The 23,206-nt window shown below is 37.7% G+C and overlaps 1 protein-coding gene across 1 annotated transcript in view; it reads left to right on the top strand.

Annotated features, from left to right (window-relative positions):
- The window catches only part of Task6 (TWIK-related acid-sensitive K[+] channel 6), an 836,358-nt gene that overhangs the window by 320,549 nt on the left and 492,603 nt on the right, over positions 1 to 23,206 (top strand). The window lies entirely within an intron of this gene.

Genomic DNA, 23,206 nt, shown 5'->3' with positions numbered 1-23,206 from the left:
AGGTACATTTGTGCACTCCTTTAAAAATTTGGGAGGGGTACCTTGGCCCACCCCTTAAATTTTAGAAATTGCTCATTTTATATATTTGGTATTATAGTACTGGACCCTAACATCTATTATGATAAATTTGGGTGGTCCACCTCGTTCCATTTTAGGGGTACAAAATTGTCAAAATATAAACGTAAGCAATACGTTGTACCACGTGTTTGTTTTGGCTCAATTTATCCCCTTGGATGAGGTCCTATTACCTTATATGATTATATGGTTATGTATATTGGTCCATTCCCTATTATAAGACATGGGTATATTGATGCACCCTTTAAAAATTTGGGAGGGGTACCTTGGCCCACCTCTTTATTTTGGAAATTGCCCAATTTAAACATTTGGTATAATAGTATAAGACCCTAATATATATATATTACTATAAATTTGGGTGGTCCATCTCGTTCCCTTTCATGGGTACGAAATTGCCAAATTTTAGTACAACCACGTGTTTCGTTTTTCACCTAATTTATTCACTTGGATGAGGTCCTATTACCTAATATGATTATATGGTCATGTATAGGGGTCCATTTTCTATCATAAGACATAGGTACATTGATGCACCCCGGGAGGGGTACCATAGCCAATCCCTTAAATTTTGGAAATTTTTCAATTTAAGCATTCGCTATTATAGTACATGACCTGAATATGTATCATGATAAATTTGGGTGGTCCACCTTGTTCCCTTTCATGGGTAAAAATTGCTAAAATATAAACATAAGCAATATGTTGTATCACGTGTTTGGTTTTTGGCCCAATTTCTCCCCTTTGATGCGGTCTTATACCGTATATGGTTATATGGTCATGTATATAGGTTCATTCCCTATCATAAGACATGGGTACATTGACGCACCCTTTAAAAATTTGGGAGGGTTATCTTGGCTCATCCACTCAGTTTTAGAAATTGTTTAATATAAGCATTTGGTATCATAGTACAGGTCTGCAATATGTACCACTATAAATTTGGATGGTCCACATCGTTCCCTTTCATGGGTAAAGAACTACCAAAAATCAAATTTCGGAGGTTATTGACCCTTTGATAAGTATTTAGCACGTTATATGGTTTATTACCTTTATATGTTTATGTTCCCTTTTAAATTTGGGAATTATCAAATAACAAAATTCGGTAAACGTTTTCTAGGACCCATTGGTGTTCCTCTTATGACCAAATATTCAAAATTTAAAGGTTATTGACCGGCTTTATTATTGAATAAGTACAGGATTTATTACTTTTTCATAAGACACAGGTGTATTTGTGTACCAATCTTAAATTTTGGGAGGGGTACATTTCTTATTGTCATATCAATAATTGGTAAATGTTCTTTGGGTAAATCATTATGATCACGTGATCAGTTATTGACCTATGATGGGATTTGGAGTCCAGGACATTGGTACATTGAAACTTTGTAGGATAATTTGAGAATGCGTCATTGGTATTGATTATTACAGCCAAATATAAACGTAAGCAATACGATGTACCACGTGATTGACCTTGAGTTTTAGAAATCTGATAGCTAACCTTATTGAATCTTATGACTCATAGTCTTAAGGGAATACATGCTACAACACTGGCAAAGTTATTGTTGATGCAATTTGATTGGTTGATCACTATCTTTCGTGCAATCTGATTGGCTGATCACTATCTTTCGTGCAATCTGATTGGTTGATGATTTTCAAATCTTTGCTGCATTCAGTTTTGTTTTAACATTTAAAAAGTTTTGAATTTTTTTTGTTTTAAACTTTGGTTTGACATTTTTTCGTTTGATATTTTTAGTTTAAAAATTTTTGTTTCGAAATTTTTTGTTTGAAACATTTCGTTTGAAATTTTTGTTTGAAAAACTTTTTGTTTTGAAATTTTTCGTTTCCAAATTTTTTTTGTTTGTAAATTTTTGTTTCAAAATTTTTTTGTTTGAAATTTTTTTTCGTTTGAAATTTTTCGTTTCCAAAATTTTTTCGTTTCAAAATTTTTGTTTGAACAGTTTTGTTTGAAAAATTTTGTTTCAAATTTTTTTTTGAAAATTTTTGTTTGAAATTTTTGTTTGACATTTTAAAAAGTTTGTGCACTCATTAGTAAAGAACCGGAACTGTTAGAACTAAAACCTCTGGCAACATTGTGGTGCAATAGTACACATCAGAACATGATAATGCAACGTCATCAGTTTTGCATCATATATAAGTATCGTTCGCGTTAGTATTCATGATAACATCATCATGGCTACTTGTCTGCAGTTTCTAAACACACGTGATGTGATGAAATCATTTACCAAGATTACTGATTTACAACAGAATGTACCTTATAGAATCTTAGCTAGCCAAATGATCCCTACAAAGTTTGGATTAAGAATCGTAGTGAAGCTTGAAAATGATAAGAATATAATTTTACCAGCAAGATATTTTCCCATGGAGGCATCAAAACAAGAAGAACTGCTGCGTTTCTTAAATACTGGATCTGTATCTTTATGTTACAAAGGATTCTTGGGTCGAAGTCATCAATTTGAATTTAGTACATAGCCGGATTCGTCAGCCATTGTGATGAAATCATGAATTCAAACATCAACACGTCAGACATAGTTGTATGAATTTGGTTGGTCAGCATGACGTCAGCAACTGTGATGAAACCATAAATTCAAACGTCAGCACATTCCTTTCCAATGACGTGAGCCGTAGTTCTATAAATCAACCAATACACTGTCATCCCACGAAATCATTTGAGCAAGTGCTTTTCAGGAGGAAAGATGTGTACTTCTAACGATAAAGAGTTCATCTTCGCAAGCTATTATCCAATAAATATATTTCAAACAAAACATGTGATGATTGGTATCAGTGCTAGAACATTTGAACCAGTGATTCGATTGGGCAAAGCAGAACAATTTGGTGTACAACTGACCTGTGAAGAATGGCAAATATTATGTTCACGAATCGACCAAATGAACGATTATTTTCATGATGAGCTAAATGTGACCATAGTCAAATCATTAGGCTCAAATCATGAAGTGGTGATGCGTACAGTCCTCGAAGAGAAGATGGTGCTGTTACGTAAAAAGAGTACATTCCATTTCCATCGCAACATGGTGTATCTAACGCAAACAGAATGGACCAAATTCATCAGCGTATTTCAGTGTGTGAAACATGCAGTGGAAGTGTGTAACAAAACAAGTATATTCCTGAAAAAGTACTATTTTGAAAAATGTGTTATGCATATTGTACAACATGTATCTAGATATTGTGATGGTTGTCAACATCGTTCGTGGGTGCATACCTGTATTGATAAACAGTTTATTTGTGATCAAATGGACATTGAGTTTCCACCAATTGATATCGCAATAGACCTTAAAAGACTTCAATTGGAATTAAAATTATATGCTAAAGACAAACTAGTGCAAGAAGTTCAAAATAAATTGTATCGACAATATCCAGAACCACTATCTGGTATGGATGTATGTGGAGTGTAATAAAATGATCCATTTCAATGAATTGTGTTTTTTCATTTCAAGTACAACCCTATGTTCTGACGTGTACTATTGCACCACAATGTTGCCAGAGGTTTTTGTTCTAACAGTTCCGGTTCTTTACTAACGAGTGCACAAACTTTTAAAAATGTCAAACCAAACTTTGAAACAAAAAATTTCAAACAAAACTTTCGAAACAAAAAAATTTAAACAAAAAAATTTGGAAACGAAAAATTTCAAAACAAAAAATTTCGAACAAAAAATTTTCAAACAAAATTTTGCAACAAAAAAATTTCAAACAAAAAAATTTTCAAACAAAAAATTTTTAAACATAAATTTCAAACAAAATTCTGAAACAAAAAATTCAAACACAAATTTGAAACAAGAGTTTTCAAACAAAAACTTTCAAACAAAAAATTTTCAAACTAAAAAATTTTACGTTTCACGGTTAACCGTCAAACTTTATCCGGTTTTTTAACTATTCGATTAACAAATATACGGTTTTGATCATATTTATCAGTGAGTGCAAAATGTTGAACGAAACCAAGATTTTTAAATGTTAAACAAAACTTAAAACTGAATACAGCAAAGATTTGAAAATCAGCAACCAATCAGATTGCACGAAAGATAGTGATCAACCAATCAGATTGCACGAAAGATAGTGATCAACCAATGAAATTGCATTAACAATAAATTTGCCAGTGTTGTAGCATGTATTCCCTTAAGACTATGAGTCATAAGATTCAATAAGGATAGCTATGTATCCCTGTACACTACCTCATCAAGGTCAATCACGTGGTACATCGTATTGCTTACGTTTATATTTGGCGGGGAATAATCAATACCAATGACGCATTCTCAAATTATCCTACAAAGTTTAAATGTACCAATGTCCTGGACTCCTAATCCCATCATAGGTCAATAACTGATCACGTGATCATACTCATATTTCACAATGATTTACCCAAAGAACAATTACCAATTATTGATATGACAATAAGAAATGTACCCCTCCCAAAATTTAAGATTGGTACACAAATACACCTGTGTCTTATGAAAAAGTAATAAATCCTGTACTTATTCAATAATAAAGCCGGTCAATAACCTTTAAATTTTGAATATTTGGCCATAAGAGGAACACCAATGGGTCCTAGAAAACGTTTACCAAATTATGTTATTTGATAATTCCCAAATTTAAAAGAGAACATAAACATATAAAGGTAATAAACCATATAACGTGCTAAATAGGGGTCAATAACCTCCGAAATTTGATTTTGTGGACCATCCAAATTTATAGTGGTACATATTGAAGACCTGTACGAAGATACCAAATGCTTATATTAAACAATTTCTAAAACTGAGTGGATGAGTCAAGATACCCCTCCCAAATTTTTAAAGGGTGCACCAATGTACTCATGTCTTATGATAGGAAATGAACCTATATAGATGACCATATGACCATATACGGTATAAGACCGCATCAAACGGGATAAATTGGACCAAAAACCAAACACGTGATACAACATATTGCTTCTGTTTATATTTTGGCATTTTTTTACTCATGAAAGGGAACAAGGTGGACCACCCAAATTTATCATGATACATATTGAGGTCATGTACTATGATAGCGAATGCTTAAATTGAAAAAATGTCCAAAATTTAAGGGATTGGCTATGGTACCCATCCCGGGGGTGCACAAATGTACCTATGTCTTATGATAGGTAATGGACCCCTATACATGATCATATAACCATATAAGGTAATAGGACCTCATCCAAGGGGATAAATTGAGCCAAAACCAAACACGTGGTTGTACTAAAATTTGGCAATTTCGTACCCATCAAAGGAAACGTGGTGAACCACCCAAATTTATAGTAATATATATTAGGGTTCTATACTATAATACCAAACATGTAAAAGGGGCAATTTCCAAAATTAAAGGGGTGGGCCAAAGTACCCCTCCCAAATTTTTAAAGGAGTGCACAAATGTACCTATGTCTTATGATAGGGAATAGACCCCTATACATAACCATATAACCATATAAGGTAATAGAACCTCATCCAAGGGGATAACTTAGGTCAAACCAAACACGTGGTACAACGTATTGCTTACGTTTATATTTTGGCAATTTGTACCCCTAAAAGGGAACGAGGTGGACCACCCAAATTTATCATAATACATGTTAGGGTCCAGTACTATAATACCAAATATATAAAATGAGCAATTTCCAAAATTTAAGGGGTGGGCCAAAGTACCCCTCCCAAAAATTTTAAAGGAGTGCACAAATGTACCTATGTCTTATGATAGGGAATAGACCCCTATACATAACCATATAACCATATAAGGTAATAGAACCTCATCCAAGAGGATAAATTGGGCCAAAAGACCAAACACGTGGTACAACGTATTGCTTACGTTTATATTTTGACAATTTTGTACCCCTAAAAGGGAACGAGGTGGAACACCCAAATTTATCATAATAATACATGTTAAGGTCCGGTACTATAATACCAAATGTTTAAATTGGGCAATTTCCAAAATTGAAGGGGTGGGCCAAAGTACCCCTCCCAAATTTTTAAAGTAGTGCACAAATGTACCTATGTCTTATGATAGGAATAGACCCCTATACATAACCATATAACCATATAAGGTAATAGAACCTCATCCAAGAGGATAAATTGGGCCAAAAGACCAAACACGTGGTACAACGTATTGCTTACGTTTATATTTTGACAATTTTGTACCCCTAAAAGGGAACGAGGTGGAACACCCAAATTTATCATAATACATGTTAAGGTCCGGTACTATAATACCAAATGTTTAAATTGGGCAATTTCCAAAATTTAAGGGGTGGGCCAAAGTACCCCTCCCAAATTTTTAAAGGAGTGCACAAATATACCCATATCTTATGAAAGGGAATGGACCCCTATACATAACCATATAACCATATAAGGTAATAACATCTCATCAAAGGGGATAAAATCGACCAAAAATCAAACACGTGGTATAACGTATTGCTTACGTTTATATTTTGGCAATTTTGTGCCCCTGGAAGGAAACGAGGTGGACCGCCCAAATTTATCATAGTACATATTAGGGTCCTATACTATAATATCCAATGTTTAAATTGGTCAATTTCCAAAATTTAGGTGGTGGTCCAAGGTACCCCTCCCAAATTTTTCAAGGGGTGCATTAATATACCCATATCTTATGAAAGGGAATGGACCCCTGTATACGTCCATATAACCATATAGGGTAATAATACCTCATCCAAGGGGATAAATTAGGTCAAAAACCTCCGAAAATTCAATTTTTGGCAATTTTTTACCCATAAAAGGGAACGACATAGACCCCCAATACTGATAGAGGTACATACTGTGGTCCTAGGCTACCATACCAAATTTTTAGATTTGGCAATTTCCAAAATTTAAGGGGGGTGGTCCTATGTACCCCTGCCAAAATTTAGGGGGTGGGCCAAGGTACCCCTGCCAAAATTTAGAGGGGGTGGTCCTATGTACCCCTAGGTCATTGACCCCGGCCAGGGACCATGGGTCCTGAGGCAGGGACCCAGGGGCCAAAAAGTTCGGCAAAGTGACCCCAAAAAACCAAACACGTGATACAACGTATTGCTTACGTTTATATTTTGGCAATTTTATACCCCTAAAAGGGAACGAGGTAGACCACCCAAATTTATAGTGATCTATATTAGGGTTTTATACTATTATACCAAATGTTTAAATTGGACGATTTCCAAAATTTAAGGGGTGGGCCAAGGTACTCCTCCCAAATTTTAAAGGGGTGCATAAATATATCCATGTCTTATGAAAGGTAATTGACCCTGTATATGCACATATATCCATATAGGATAATAACACCTCATCAAAGGGGGGATAATAACACCTCATCCAAGAGGATAAATTAGGTCAAAAAACCCCCGAAATTTGAATTTTTTGGCAATTTTTTACCCATGAAAGGGAACGACATAGACACCCAATACTAGTAGAGGTACATAATGTGGTCCTAGGCTACCATACCAAATTTTTAGATTTGGCAATTTCCAAAATTTAAGGGGGGGTCCTATGTACCCCTGCACCCCTTCGGTAGGTCTACCCATAAAGCCTAACACCACGTGACCCCATGACGTAATGCTAAGGTGTGCGCATGGGTGTATCAAAGGGAACAAAAATAAGGTAAGCTATATATACATCCTATAAGGTAAAAAAGGAAATAACATTCTTCAAATTTATAACCATAAAAAGAAACAAATAAACTCATACGTGAAACTGCCCCATAAAGGCGGATCGTAAACTATGTAAACTAAAGGGGCCGGGGCGCAAAATTTCAGCGGCGTCACACTCCAGGGGCGCAAACATTAAAATCAAGTAACACAAAATAAGCTATGCATACACCTGTACTCCATCATAAGGTAACAATCTCCAAATTTTATACCGTAAAGGGAACAAAATCAACAACCTACCCCATAAAGGCGAACGGAGGTGTGGCCTAGGGGCGCTAAATTGAAATTATATACCGCAAAGTTAACTATACATACACCTATATTCCATTAAAAAGTAACGATCTCCAAAAATTTTATGCCGTAAAAGAAAACAAAATCAACCCCCCTCGGTAAAACTACCCCATAAAGACGTGGCCTAACACCACGTAACCCATAAAGGCGTGGCCTAACATCACGTAACCCAAAAAAGGCATGGCCTAACATCACGTGACCCTATGACGTCATAACATGTAATCCCAAAAATGGGCGCCGGGCGCCCGGGGCGCAAAATTTTGGCGGCGGGCTCCATGCTCCAGGGCCTAACATCACGTAACCCAAAAAAGGCATGGCCTAACATCACGTGACCCTATGACGTCATAACATGTAACCCCAAAAATGGGCGCCGGGCGCCCGGGGCGCAAAATTTTGGCGGCGGCGGCGGGCACCACGTTCCAGGGGGCGGAAAAATTTGCCTCAAGTGGGGCGATTACTACTGGGCATAAGTTTTGTGCATTAATTGAAAAACAATCAGAGGAACGAAAAGAAATTAGGGCATAAGTTTTGTGCATTAATTGAAAAACAATCAGAGGAACGAAAAGAAATTATTGCATAAGTTTTGTACATTAATTGAAAAACAATCAGAGGAAGGGAAAGAAATCAGGGCATAAATTTTGTGCATTAATTGAAAAACAATCAGGAGAAGGAAAAGAAATCAGGGCATAAGTTTTGTGCATTAATTGAAAAACAATCAGAAGAAGGAAAAGATATCAGGGCATAAGTTTTGTGCATTAATTGAAAAACAATCAGAGGAAGGAAAAGAAATCAGGGCATAAGTTTTGTGCATTAATTGAGAAAATCAGAGGAGAGAACCTTTCTCTTCTAGAATCGAGACGAGAAAAAAACGTACTTTCGTCTCGCTGACAGTACTGTACTGTGAATTTGAGATTCATTAATTGGATTGGACTTTAGCGTCTCCTTCAGCAGCCAGGCTATATGAGATGTGAACGTGCAACTTAAGATAGAATCCAGGTCCACCGTAATCAGTTGAAATTTCCATGCTCTTCCACTGAGAATCGAACCCGGTACTCTCTGCACCAAAGACGTGCAAGCTAGATCAGCCGGAAGTGCTTTATCTGTGCACCAAATTGTCATTTATTATTTTTATTAATGTATTTTTTTTAAAAAAAGAACTGGTAATAATACATGACAGCAAAACTTCTGAAGAAGGGGCCGCACAGTGGCTCAGTGTTAGAGCCCTTATCTGTTTTGCGTAGAAATAAAGGAAATGGAATTATAGATTTGAGACTCGCAGTAAAAATGGAAATATCTTACGCGATTTCTTTTAGATTTAAATGACATGTGTCTGTCACAGTAGAAATTTTAAGGATAATGGAAATATCCGTGTAATTTCCCTTCAATTTTAAGAGGATGTGCCTGTCACAGTAGAATCTGCGAGGATAATGGGAATAACCACGGAATTTCTCTTGAATTTCAATTGAATGTGCCTGTCGCAATAGAAACTTTAAGGATAACTAGCAGCGTTCACCCCGCTTCGCTGCGGTCACCCTGGAACGCAATAAACTTTGTTACTTAGATAATTTTTACTTTTTCGCTTTCAAGTGATATGATAAAAACCATAGAAGATTGGAGTAAATGTTAACATTATATCGCCTGTCATTTATGTTAACCCGCCGAGTGACACGGTCATGTGGGTTGCATATAAATACGGTTAGTTTTAGCTATGATGAGCTAACAAAGGATTTGTACGTTATGGACACTTGAATGGTCAATTATCTCAAGACACTGGTAATTGAAAATTAAAGTGATATGATAAAAACCATCTAGGGTCCAAATCTTAATAACCCCCCAAAAATGAAAGAAATTGGTTCAGCCGTATTAGCGTGATGAGCTAACAAAGGATTTGTACGTTCTCTTTTATATATATAGATAGAAATATCCGCTAGATTTCCCCTGTATTTCATTGAGATATGCCTGTTACAGTAGAAACTTTAAGGATAATGGAAATATCCATGGGATTTTCCTTGGATTTCAACGGGATATGACTGTCACAGTAGAAACTTTGAGGATAATGGAAATATCCATGAGATTTTCCATGGATTTCAACGGGATGTGAGTGTCACAGTAGAAACTTTAAGGATAATGGAAATATCCATGAGATTTTCCTTGGATTTTAATGGGATGTACCCGTCTTAGTAGATATTTTAAAGGGCAATGGAAGTATCCACTCAAACTAATAGTAGAAAATTTGTGGAGAATAGAAATATTCATTCAGACTTTAGTAGAAACGTTAAGAGTATTATAAATATCGACTCAGACTTAATAGTAGAAATTTTTAAAGATAAGATAATGGTAATACATACTCATACTTATAGTAGAAACTTTTAGGATAATGGAAGTACCCACGCAGAGTTATAGTAGAAATTTTAGAACATAATGGATATGCACTGAGACTTAAAGTAGAAACTTTCAGGATAATGGAAATATTCACTCAGATTCACAACAGAAAATTAAAGGACAATGGAAATATCCATCAAATTGATAGGACTAATTAAGGATAACGAAAATATCCACTCAGATTCATAGTAGGGAAATTAAGAAAATGGAAACATCCACTCAAGACTCAGTCGATATTGCGGTTCCTGACTCGATTCTTGGCCAAGAAAGTTTGTGGTGGACAACATTCTGTACGTGTATTTTCTCGAAGTACTTGGGTTCGATTCCCGACGGAAACTCATATGACTCGGCTTCCACGTTAAACTGTAGGTCCACGTTTCATATAGCCTCGCTACTGAAAGGGGACGCTAAACTGACAATAAAATCAGCCGCTTCCTCTCACATTCTGATTCCAACAATGCTTCCCTCAACATCCAGTTGCTCTTTTAATCATCGTTTCCTTTAGCCTACAGGGCATAATCGTGGTACATTAAACTGGAGAAAAAGTAAAACTTCTGACGACGCATGTACTTTTTGGGAAAGCAGCATCTTTGAACACAGCAATCGATGTAGTAGCAGCTAGTCCTATAAGCATTTTGGTACTACATAAGACATACGTTCTGACTGAGAGCCGTAGAAGATATAGGAAAAGAAAACAGTCGGTGAATATGGTTGCGTTATGGTGAAAACAAGACGGCGTGAAAAGCTCTTGAAATGAAGATATATTTATATATATCTGTGATGTCTGTAAACTGGGGACGTGACGACTTGGGTTTTTTAGAGTCTGTGCAAAGATGCACAAGAAGTTATCGCTGCCCTCCCTCCACATGACGGGTAGAGAAACAAAAAGCAAACCGGCGAAATAGTCGATATGCCTGGGTTGATGTCATCTTTTGGAGATAGTGTGGAAAGAGCTGCTTCGTTACCAAGACAACGAGATGAAAAAGAAAAAAAAAATCTTAAACGAAAATAAAATAATAAAAAAAACGAGGCAGCTTGAGGGATATTCGACGCATCTTGCGTCGTCGACATGTTTTCTTTGATCCAACTGAGAATTGCTGCCGGGGGGGTTAAAGAGTAAAGGGGTAGGTAAGTCTTCTCTAAGAGTCTGTCGTCCGAAAACGTCATCATAAGCGGACGTGCTTCCTGTTGTTATCACACGTTAGCACCACTGTCGCAAACTTCTCTTTCTGTTGCTTTTTCTTTTCATTTTTTGTTCGCTTCCTCTTTTTTGTTTCCGATCGCTCTGTTCTTCCCAATACAGCATTTTCCCTATATTTTCTCAAATTTAATTGTTGACTTTCATTCAGATTTAAGGGGTATAGTATAATCTACTGGTATCGATAAAGTACTGATTAGGCTCGACACAACTTAACTTCGGTAATGGAATGAGAACCAGTGTTTTCAGCGAGATTTGGTTGTTGAAATAGCTCTAGTTTGAGCTGGATTTTAACCTGCAACTTTGTGTTACCCGCCCACATAGGCATCAATTCCGAGGTGGAAATTTCTACTAAACATTCCTTGGAAATCTTGTACAAATCCTGATGTATACTTTTACTCCGAAAACAGGGTTTCATTTTTTGGCTGTAGGACATCTCTGGGTTCTTTCGCGAGATAATGACAGGATAACTTTCAAACATCCAAATATGGTCCCGTGACAGGCACATCCTATTGAAATACAGGTAAAATCTCGTGGATATTTTAATTGTCCTTAAAGATTCTACTGTGACAGGCACATTCCATTGAGATACAGGAAAAATCCAGTGGATATTTCTATTATCCTTAAAGTTTCTACTGTGGCAGGCACATCCTATTGAAATACAGGGAAAATTCAGTGGATATTTCTATTATCCTTAAAGTTTCTACTGTGACAGGCACATCCTAATGAAATACAGGAAAAATTTAGTGGATATTTCTATTATCCTTAAAGTTTCTACTGTGGCATGCACATCCTAATGAAATAGGGAAAATTCAGTGGATATTTCTATTATCCTTAAAGTTTCTACTGTGGCAAGCACATCCTAATGAAATACAGGGAAAATTCAGTGGATATTTCCATCATCCTTAAATTTTCTACGGTGACAGGCACATTCCATTGAAATTCAAGGGAAATTCCGTAGTTATTCCCATTATCCTCGCAGATTCTACTGTGACAGGCACATCCTCTTAAAATTCAAGGGAAATTACACGGATATTTCCATTATCCTTAGAGTTTCTACTGTGTCAGGCACATCCCATTGAAATTCAAGGAAAATTTCGTAGTTATTCCCATTATCCTCGCAGATTCTACTGTGACAGCCACATCCTCTTAAGATTGAAGGGAAATTACACGGATATTTCCATTGTCCTTAAATTTTTTACGGTGACAGGCACATTCCATTGAAATTCAAAGGAAATTCCGTAGTTATTCCCATTATCTTCGCAGATTCTACTGTGACAGGCACATCCTCTTAAAATTGAAGGGAAATTACACGGATATTTTCATTATCCTTAAAGTTTCTACTGTGACAGGCACATTCCATTGAAATTCAAGGAAAATTCCGTAGTTATTCCCATTATCTTCTCAGATTCTACTGTGACAGCCACATCCTTTTAAAATTGAAGGGAAATTACACGGATATTTCCATCATCCTTAAAGTTTCTACTGTGACAGGCACATTCCATTAAAATTCAAGGAAAATTCCGTAGTTATTCCCATTATCCTCCCACATTCTACTATGACAGGCACATCTCACTGAAATACAGGAAAAATTTTGTAGATGTTTGCATTATCCTTAAAGTTTTTACGGTTACAGGCACATCCCAATGAAATGCAGGGAAATCTCGCGGATATTTCTATTATTCTTTAAGTTTCTATTGCGACAGCACATTCAATAGAAATTCAAGAGAAATTCCGTGGTTATTCTCATTATCCTCGCAGATTCTACTGTGACAGGCACATCCTCTTAAAATTGAAGGGAAATTACACGGATATTTCCATTATCCTTAAAGTTTCTACTGTGACAGGCACATTCCATTGAAATTCAAGGAAAATTCCGTAGTTATTCCCATTATCTTCGCAGATTCTACTGTGACAGCCACATCCTTTTAAAATTGAAGGGAAATTACACGGATATTTCCATTATCCTTAAAGTTTCTACTGTGACAGGCACATTCCATTGAAATTCAAGGAAAATTCCGTAGTTATTCCCATTATCCTCCCACATTCTACTATGACAGGCACATCTCACTGAAATACAGGGGAAATTTTGTGGATGTTTGCATTATCCTTAAAGTTTTTACGGTTACAGGCACATCCCAATGAAATACAGGGAAATCTCGCGGATATTTCTATTATTCTTTAAGTTTCTATTGCGACAGCATATTCAATAGAAATTCAAGAGAAATTCCGTGGTTATTCCCATTATCCTCGCAGATTCTACTGTGACAGGCACATCCTCTTAAAATTGAAGGGAAATTACACGGATATTTCCATTATCCTTAAAGTTCTACTGTGACAAGCAATCCCATTGAAACAAAAAAAAAAGCCTTGTGGATATTTCAGTTTCTACTACGAGTCTTGAGTTGGGGTTTTATTTCCTTAAATTTTGTACTATGAACCTCTATTATCTTTTAAGTTTTTACATTGAGTTTGATGGATATTTCCATTATCCTTAAATTTTCTGCTCTAAGTCTGAATAGATATTTCCATTATTCTTGATGTTTCTACTGCGAGTGTAAATGCATATTTCCATTATCTTTAAAATTTCTATTATTAATTTGAGTGGATACTTTCATTATCCTTAAATTTTCTGGCCTGACAAGCACATTCAGTTGAAATTTACAGGAAATCCCGTAAGATTTTTTTCCATTTGTATTGCGAGTCTTAAATCTGTTTTCATTTTCTTATTTTCTCTAAGTCTGAATGGATAATTCCACTATCCTTATAGTTTTTACCATGAATTTGCATGCATATTTCCCTTATCCTTAAATGTTCTACCGTGATTTTGAGTAGATATTTCCATTATCCTTAATGTTTCTATTATGAGTCTGAGTAGACATTTCCAATATCCTTAAATCTCTACTATGACTCTGAATGGATATCCTTAAAGTTTTAGCCCTCACTTGTGACCAAATGGCTAGCATGGGAAACTTTGGTGCAAGTAGTTTGGGTATGATTCCCGATGGGAAAGCCTTGAAATTAGAATTCATTAGACAGCTTTAAACTATAGATTCTCTTCTCATATAACCTGGTCACTGAAAAGGAACGTAAATTTCTAACCTTCAACTAATGTAACAGTGACACAAGTACTCGTAACAGTGCCAACATACTTCTGACGCTGACACACATACGCTTGACAGTGACACCCATAATCCTAAGAGTGACACGCAAATATACTTAACATACACTCATACTTGTATAGTTTTCGTCTCAAAATACAGTCCTCTCCTGAGATGGTCATCCGCCCTCATTTTGCCCTCATGACGGCCGCCCTCACCCTCACCTCATCCTCATTTTAGTAGTTGAGGGTGAGGGCGTTGGAGGGTGAGGGCGATAAAGTAATTGAGGGTGAGTGTGAGGGAGGGTGAGGTGAGGGCGTCAATGGAGGGTGAGTGTGATGGAGGGTGAGGGGCGTCAATTGAGGGTGATTGTGAGGGAGGGTTAGGAAAAATGACCATCTCTGGTCCTCTCTGCTGGTTATGGGCTAGCGCGTGCCTTTAAAACATGGTATTCCAGGTTTGAATCCCGGCGAGAGAACCTTGAAATTTAAATGCATTACTAAGATTCGTATTTAACCTTAAACTGTGTATGCACACCTTGTGTATCCTCGTTTAGCTGAGAAGTGAACGACCAACTCCAATAGGCCAATTTTCAATGGTGCTGATTGTGGCGTATGTAAACATTTTTTATTGTACTTTGTTACGAGCTTTTCAATTTAGTGGAAAAATATTCTCTTTCTTTTAATAGGTGGCAACACTTGTCACTCCATCTTTTTCCCCGACGTTTTGTTGTAGGTGGAAGTGAGTTGGGGAAGGGGAGAAAACATTGTGAATCATACATAATGCGACTACGAAAAGATGACGAAGCCCCTCAGGTACTCAAACTAAGCAGACGTGGTTACAGACGACACAAAGGGAAATTCCCCGCTGGGCGAGTTTTTTTTTTTATTATTTTCTCTACTTTAAAGAAACCTTTTCTCAACCCATTGCAAACAATAACGAACTTATTTTTAGCGTTTTTCCCTTTTTGTCCCTCAATAATGCTAATTACAAGTACTTTAATTAGATCAACTAATAAGAACAATCGTGTTTTATTTATTTTGCTAAATATAAATTTTGATTCAGTTTTGGAAAACTTATTAACAATTAAGCCACTCACGCCATACTCTTTTAAGGAAGAAACGGGAATAAACACGAACATTTATACTTAAGAGGCACCGTCACGGCTAAATTAAAATACCGCTAATATTGCAGTAATTATGTGATAACTTCAAATTGATAAAAGATAATCGAAAAGTGGAAGAAGTGCTCGCTAGCAGAGCCCTGCACGGGCCGGGCGCTCGCGGTACGGCCCGGTGCTCGGCCCGACCAGTTTCAAGTAATATCAAACTGGACCGGGCCCTAACCGGGCCGGGCACATTTCGGGCCGAACCGGGCCGAGCACATATCGGCCCGATACTCTGAAAGACGGTTCGGAAACTAATGTTGTCAGCCTATTTGTTTTTTTAATGTCCTCCACTACCTCTATTTTTTGCCGTGTTTGTACGGTCTTACTGTCAGCCTATGTTAATCGTAATGTGTTTGGGAAACTGACTCTTTATTCAAGACTGTGATGTACTGGTAATACTATTACTATTACTACTTCTACTACTACTATTACTACTTCTACTATTACTATTACGACCACTGCTAATACTACTACAAGTGCTACGACTTCGCGTCAGAGTTGACATGTCTGGTGGTACCGAATTTACCTTCTAAGTACAGAATAAAATTGAGAAATGCTAGTTATTATGGCCGGTCTGCGTAGAATGTGAACCGATGCTTGATCTACGAGGGAGAATAGTGGCTCAATAGAAAAAACACTCACATCTGGTGCTAGAGGTCGTCGGATCAATCCCTGCTCATGCTATGTGAGCTTTGTTGTGGACAAACATCGTGTGCATGGAAGTTTCTGGGGTGGTCCCGCTTCCTCCCACTGTTTTCTTTCCACCAATTCATCCCATCATCATCCATTCAGCCTGAGCCTTAGTTACCTAAAGAACGTATGATAAAGTCAAGTACTTGACCTAGTAAGTAGAATTTGGTACGCTACCATTGGACCACGGAGGGCAAAACCATAAACTGGCGTGTTCATAAGATCAGTGCAATTTGTAGTAATGTTCAATTAGCAAGGCAAATACCGAATGGTGTTACATGTTCATGTATTGTTTATAGTATGATGCTACAAATATATCAAAATATAATGATCAAATAAATCACCAAATCGCCAGGGTCGATTAGGTGTTCCTGGAACGGTGGCTCAGTGGTTGAGCGTTCACCTCTGGTGTATGGGGTCCCTGGTTTGATCCGAGCTCTCGCCAAGTGAACTTTGTGGTGGACAAACACCGTGTGGGGGGTTCGCGGCGTTCTCCTGTTTCCTTCCACTTTATTTACTCCACTATTTCATTTATTTCTCATCATCGTCTCCTTTAGGCTAGTTGGCAGAACTTGGAACCACCTACCAAGAAGAATAAACTAATGGATTGGGAAGATAGACATTCAGTCTCTGGTGTCATCATGTGTAAGAGAATTAGATATACTGCAGTGGTGGAAGCAACAAGAACAAACATTACCAAAATTGTGTAAATTAACGCGTCAGTATTTCGTCATCCCTGCTTCTAGTGCGTCTACTGAAAGAGATTTTAGTACTCAGGAACGGAGAAATGCTCTAAAGCCTGAAACTGTTGAATCTGTTTCCGTGCTATTCGATGCGTACAAGGACATACATTAAAGCGATGTTCATTTTGCACTATTGGTTTCTTAGGAAACCTTATATTTTCATTTTCCCTTCTATTATATGTGATGTTAAGAGGCATTTTTGATAGCTGATATCTATACATTTTTCATTCAGGGGACTTTTGAGGTATTTTTTGATCAACAATGATATGTGTGGATTTTGTTTTGATTTACTGCCTCGCATTCCGTCATATAGCTCTGTTATTTACTTGTTACGCACCGTTCCAGGAACACTTCATCGATCCTGGGGTCTGGGTGATTTATTTGATCATTTATTTTTGTTATTATTATTGTAGCATCGAATTATAAAGAATACAGGAACATGTAATATGATTTGGAATCTGCCGTGCTAATTGAACATTACTACAAATTGCGCTAATCTTATGAACACGCCAGTTCATGGTTTCGGTCTCCGTGGTCTAATGGTAGCGGAACAAATTCTAATTAGTAGGTCAAGGACTTGACTTTCTCATATGTTCTTTAGGCAATTACGGCTCAAGACGTATGGATGATGATGGATGAATTGGTGGAATGAAGACAGTGGACGAAAACGGGCTAATCCAAAAACTCCCACGCTCACGATGTTTGTTCACCACAAAGCTCACATAACACGAGGAGGGATCGATCCGACGACCTCTAGCACCAGATGTGAATGCATTCTACTGGCCAGACTACGCAGACTGGCCATAATAACTAGTATTTCTTCGATTTTTCTGTACTTAGATTGTAAAGTATGTACCACCAGACATGTCAACTCTGACGCTCGTAGCAATTGTAGTAGTAGTAGTAGTTATAATAATAATAATAATAATAATAATAATAATAATAATAATAATAATAATAATAATAATAATAGCAGTAGTAGTAGTAATAAGAGTAGTAGAAGTACAGTACTTTACAGTCTTGAATAAAGAGTTAATTTCCCAAACACCAGTGGCGGCGGTTGGACGTTAAAAGTGAGGGGGCAAGACATGATCTGAATATTTGTATATAAATGTTAGTTTTCCTGGTTGTTTCTAACATTTTGTTTGACGAAAGGTTGTATAACTAATAGGATACTATATTTTCAGTTAAAATACCGTATATCGTATATAATAGTTTATTAAGTAAATTGAGAAGAACAACGCAAGTAGATACTAGCCCTTTGTATTCTCAAACAACGAAAGTGTAAGAAGAGATTTGATTCCTTGCTCATGAACATCTTAAAATTCTGTCTGGAAAATTGTGTGATCAGATTATTTAATAAATTTGCAAAACAAATAAATAGAAAGGATAATATTAATCATAGTAATGAACAATGATGCTTGTTTTGCAAAAGTTATATTGAAACTGAGGATTAATGAAAAACTTAATATTTAATTCCACACATGCTATTAAATGTATGTTATTACTCTTAGAAAATGAAAGGCAGTAAATACTACAAGCATATGCTACGACATTTAAAGAAATATTTGCTTTTGCAACTTCTTGAAATATGTTCGTTGCCATTAGGTGCAGTTTTCACTTCCTTGGAACACATCAAAACACAACAATACTTAGAATCAATCCACACTTCAGTTATACAAAATAAACTTAAAACCTAGAATTAGGTTCAATTTACTAAATTTTATTGTATATACACTCGTACATCCTTAAACACAACACTTCACTCGTATATTACACTACAAAACAATGGAAAAGGTAGAAGTTGTTTCTTATCACGCTCTTTTTAATCGATATTCCTTACTTTAGAAAGAAGAAAAGACATTTTAGGAACTGTCAATTTTTGTGCAATTAAAGAATAACTTGTGAAATAGGCCCTACTTTTTTGCATAATGTTCTTTCGATTAGCTTCAAAGCGGCTCACTAACATATCGAGCCCTTGTAAGAAGAAATGAAAGTATGCTGAAATTGTGCTGCAATAGGTTATTTTTTGGGGTTGTTTTCTGTGGCGATTAAAACGCAATTACTGTAGCTTTCTTTACTCCACGGGAAGACAACCAATACGTATTCACGCAACAGCAAATATTATATGGCAGCATTTTTTCCTATTAATTAGTAACACATACAAAATCGTTACATTTCCAAATGAAACTATATACATTAATTGGTTACTTCAAAAAAGTGCGGGGGCAACTGCCCCCCTTTGCCCCCCCCCCTAATCGCCGCCCATGCCAAACATTACGATTAACACAGGCTGCCAACATTAGTTTCCGATCCGTCTTTCACAGTGTTCGGGCCGAGTCGGGCCGGCCCGTTTCGGCCCGGCTCGGCCCGGTTAGAGCCCGGCTCGAGATTCGGGCCGGGCCGGGTCGAGTCGGGCATAGTATTCAGATCCATTCGGGTCGGGCTGGGCCGTCTTCGGGCCTGGGTTTGCAGGGCTCTGCTCGCTAGACAATATTATTTTACATGAGATATCGTTATCACGACTCACTTATCTGCTTTTGATTTCCAACAATTTAGAAAACAGGCATTTACTTTGCGGGCAACTACGCGTAGCTGAGCTGATCATAATTTTGTCAGCCAAAAGCGAGACATCTAAAAAAAATTAAGGAAAATTTTATTTTGGAATAAAACAATATTGTGTCTGTGGGATTTCTCGGAGATACTCTCCTTTCTTCTTATATACTCAGTCCACCAATTCTTAAATCAGGACCGGCTCTACTTTATGTGCAACACGTGCATTTGCACCAGGCTGCAAGTTTCGAAGAATAGATTATTATTTACAGAAAAAAACAGATAAAACGAGATTTAATTTGTAGTGTTTAGACCTTTCTGAGTGCGAGTGCTCTATTCCTCCCTCTCGTTGTTCATGATGGGGTAGCATACTCAAATCGTGGCTTTTAAGATTTGTTGTTTCTGGAGAAAGGGAAGGTGGCAAACGATGTCATTGCATGGTGCAGCAAATTGCCTAGCGCGGCCTGGAAGAATTTACCTATATTGTTTGAAAGAATAAAAATAATACTAGAAGGACTTACCTACATTCTTTAACAGAGTAATTATAAATATGAAGGTAACCAAGAAAGTTAGTTGCTTTTTCACCCACCACCTTCGAATATCAATATGTCACCTAAGACGTACCTGAAAAATAGTCTCCATTAGCATCGACGATTTTCTGCCAACGTTCTGGAAGGCCATGGATTTCATCGCGGTAGAACTTGGTGGGTCTTGAAGCGAAGAAGGTATCAAGTGCATTTTGCACCTCTACTACGGATTTGAACTGGCGTCCTCTAAGGTGATTGCCAAGGAATAGAACAGGTGATAATCGGACGGTGGAATGTTCGGGGAGTATGGCAGATGCAATAGTGTTTCAAATCCAAGGCGTAGAACGGTGTCCCGGGTTATCTATCCACGTAGGGTTATCCTGTAACAGGAGGATCCCTTTGCGATTCAAAAGTGCTGACTGCAGAGTTTTGAGTTTTTCTTGAACACGACTCAGCTGCTGACAGCACACAGTTGCATTGATGCTCTGACCAGCTGGTAGCAGTTCCCGATGCATAATGCCGCGAGCAGTCCACCAAACACACAGAAGGACCTTCTTCTTCTGTAGTGCTCGTTTCGGCTGTTTTGAAACCGGTTCATGGGATACTTACCAATAATAATGGCGCCATGGGGCTTCGTACAGAACCCAATTCTCATCACACGTCAACACCCTGTCCGGAAATGGCTCCTTCCTTAGACGAGACAGCAAAGAAACACAGGTGTCTGCTCGCGTTGCCTTCTGGCCCGGAGTCAAATCATGTGGTACTCATCGACCCAACTTTTAGTGCATTTGCACGGGCAAATTGATGGAGGTGCTGCCGAATGGTTTCTCCACTGACACTGAATTGTAGTCCCAGTTCCTCACATGTCTGGCCATTGTTCGCATCAATTGTTGCCTGAAGATCTTCATTATGGATATGTGTTTGTCGTCCTGCACGTGGTGCGTTTTCAAAGGTTTCGTCACCGTCGTTAAACTTTTTAAACCACCGCTGCACTGTCCGCGTAGTCACGACACCCTCACCAAAGGCGTGGCATATGTTCCGTCCCGTTGCAGTGATGTTTGACCCCAGTTTGAACTCATACAGCATACACGCCCTTATGACGCTCTGTGGAGGTCTCATGTTTACTCTGTCCTTACGCAAGTTAATGGTGTAACTGAACTGCCACAACCAGTTAGTATGTTGGATATACCCACACCACCAACTGAGCTTCGCCTTATGTCCATTCGCATTCAACTCATGGTGTGAGGGTCAATTGAACACAGACCTCCACAAAAAGCGACTTAACTTTCTTGGTTACCTTTATAGTAGATGGTTTTACCTCATTCTTTAATATAATAATAATAAATACTAGAAGATTTTATTTACATTTGCTAACAATGATATTTGACGAAACGAAAGAGGTCACCAAGTTGGTTGAAGAGGTGACTAGATTAACAGGTTTTGCTGAACGGACGTTATGAAATCGATTGGCGATTCTGAGAAGAATGCTGTCAAGAATTTTTCGTTGCATCTAACTTAAGGAGCTATCAGTGACCTTGATTGGCTTCCACTTTTGCAGCTAAACAACATCCCCCGACCTCTTGTGTCCCTTCTGTCAGAGTAATTGAAGTAACGATGGGCCCTAAATGAGAAGTCGGTAAGGGATTAAACCTTTCTTCATCAGATTCTCCTTTAGCTTCCAGTTTCTCTCTGTCTATCGTTTGCTCCTTAGTTTCTCAGCCTTTCTTTCTTCTCTCTTTTCCTCCATGATTCGCTTTTCTCGTGTCGTACGAAATCCTCACCATACAGCAAGAGGAAAGAAAACGCTCAACTATCAGTATTTCCAACTCGGTAACCAAAATTCTATAACAGGTTCTCATACTCATGGGTAAAAGTCGCATAATGAAGTTGTGAAGTTAGATTTGAAGGTGATGGGGTATTGAACAGCGAAGAATATAAAGTGTTTTACTCAGATAACAGAAAGGGTCTTATAATGGTGAAGGAATAATTCTCGATAAGCGCTTAATAGAGAAGGTAGTGAAAGTAGAATTGATAGAAATGAAATGAAGGGAAATCTTTTAAGTTTTACGTCCCACGTTTATGCCGATTAGGCTAAAGGAGACGGTGATGATGAGAAATGAATGAAATAGTGGAATGAAGAAGTCGGTGGAAACGGGAGAACCCAAGGAAAAACCACGTACACGGTGTTTGTCCACCACGAAGCTCACTTGGCGCGAGTAGAGAACATACTCTCTACCACTGAGCCATCGCGGCCCCCTTGTTGAGTTATAATATTAAGACTTAAAGGCAAAGAAGGGTCTAGCGGTGATACAGACATATGCGCCGACCACTTCGCATAAAACTGAAGAAGTAGAGGAAAATTATGAAAAAATAGAAGAAATTATAAACAGGATGGTTGCGAAACATGGTCGCTTACTCTGCGGGAAGAACGTAGACTGAAAGTATTTGAGAACAAGATCCTGAGACGAATATTCGGACCCAGGAGGAACGGGAATGGGGAATGGCGGAAACTTCATAACGAGGAACTACATAATTTATAAGGTTTACCCAACATTGTTAGGGTCGTCAAGTCTAGGAGACTTAGATGGGCAGGTCATGTAGCTAGAATGGAAGAAAGTAGAAACGCTTTCAAAGTCTTGACTGGAAGACCAATCGGAAAACGACCATTAGGAAGACCGAGGCGCAGATGGGAGGATAATATTAAGATGGATCTCTCAGAGATTGGAATACAAAGTAGAAACTGGATCCAGTTAGCTAAGGATAGAAGTCAGTGGAGAGCTTTTGTGAACGGGGCATTGAACCTCCGGGTTCCATAGGCCATAGA

This window comes from Thermobia domestica, chromosome 4, assembly GCF_964235325.1.
Source record: "Thermobia domestica chromosome 4, izTheDome1.hap1.1, whole genome shotgun sequence".
NCBI lineage: Eukaryota > Metazoa > Arthropoda > Insecta > Zygentoma > Lepismatidae > Thermobia > Thermobia domestica.
The sequence above is the reverse complement of the archived record's forward strand: the minus strand, read 5'-3'. Positions and strand labels throughout refer to the sequence as shown.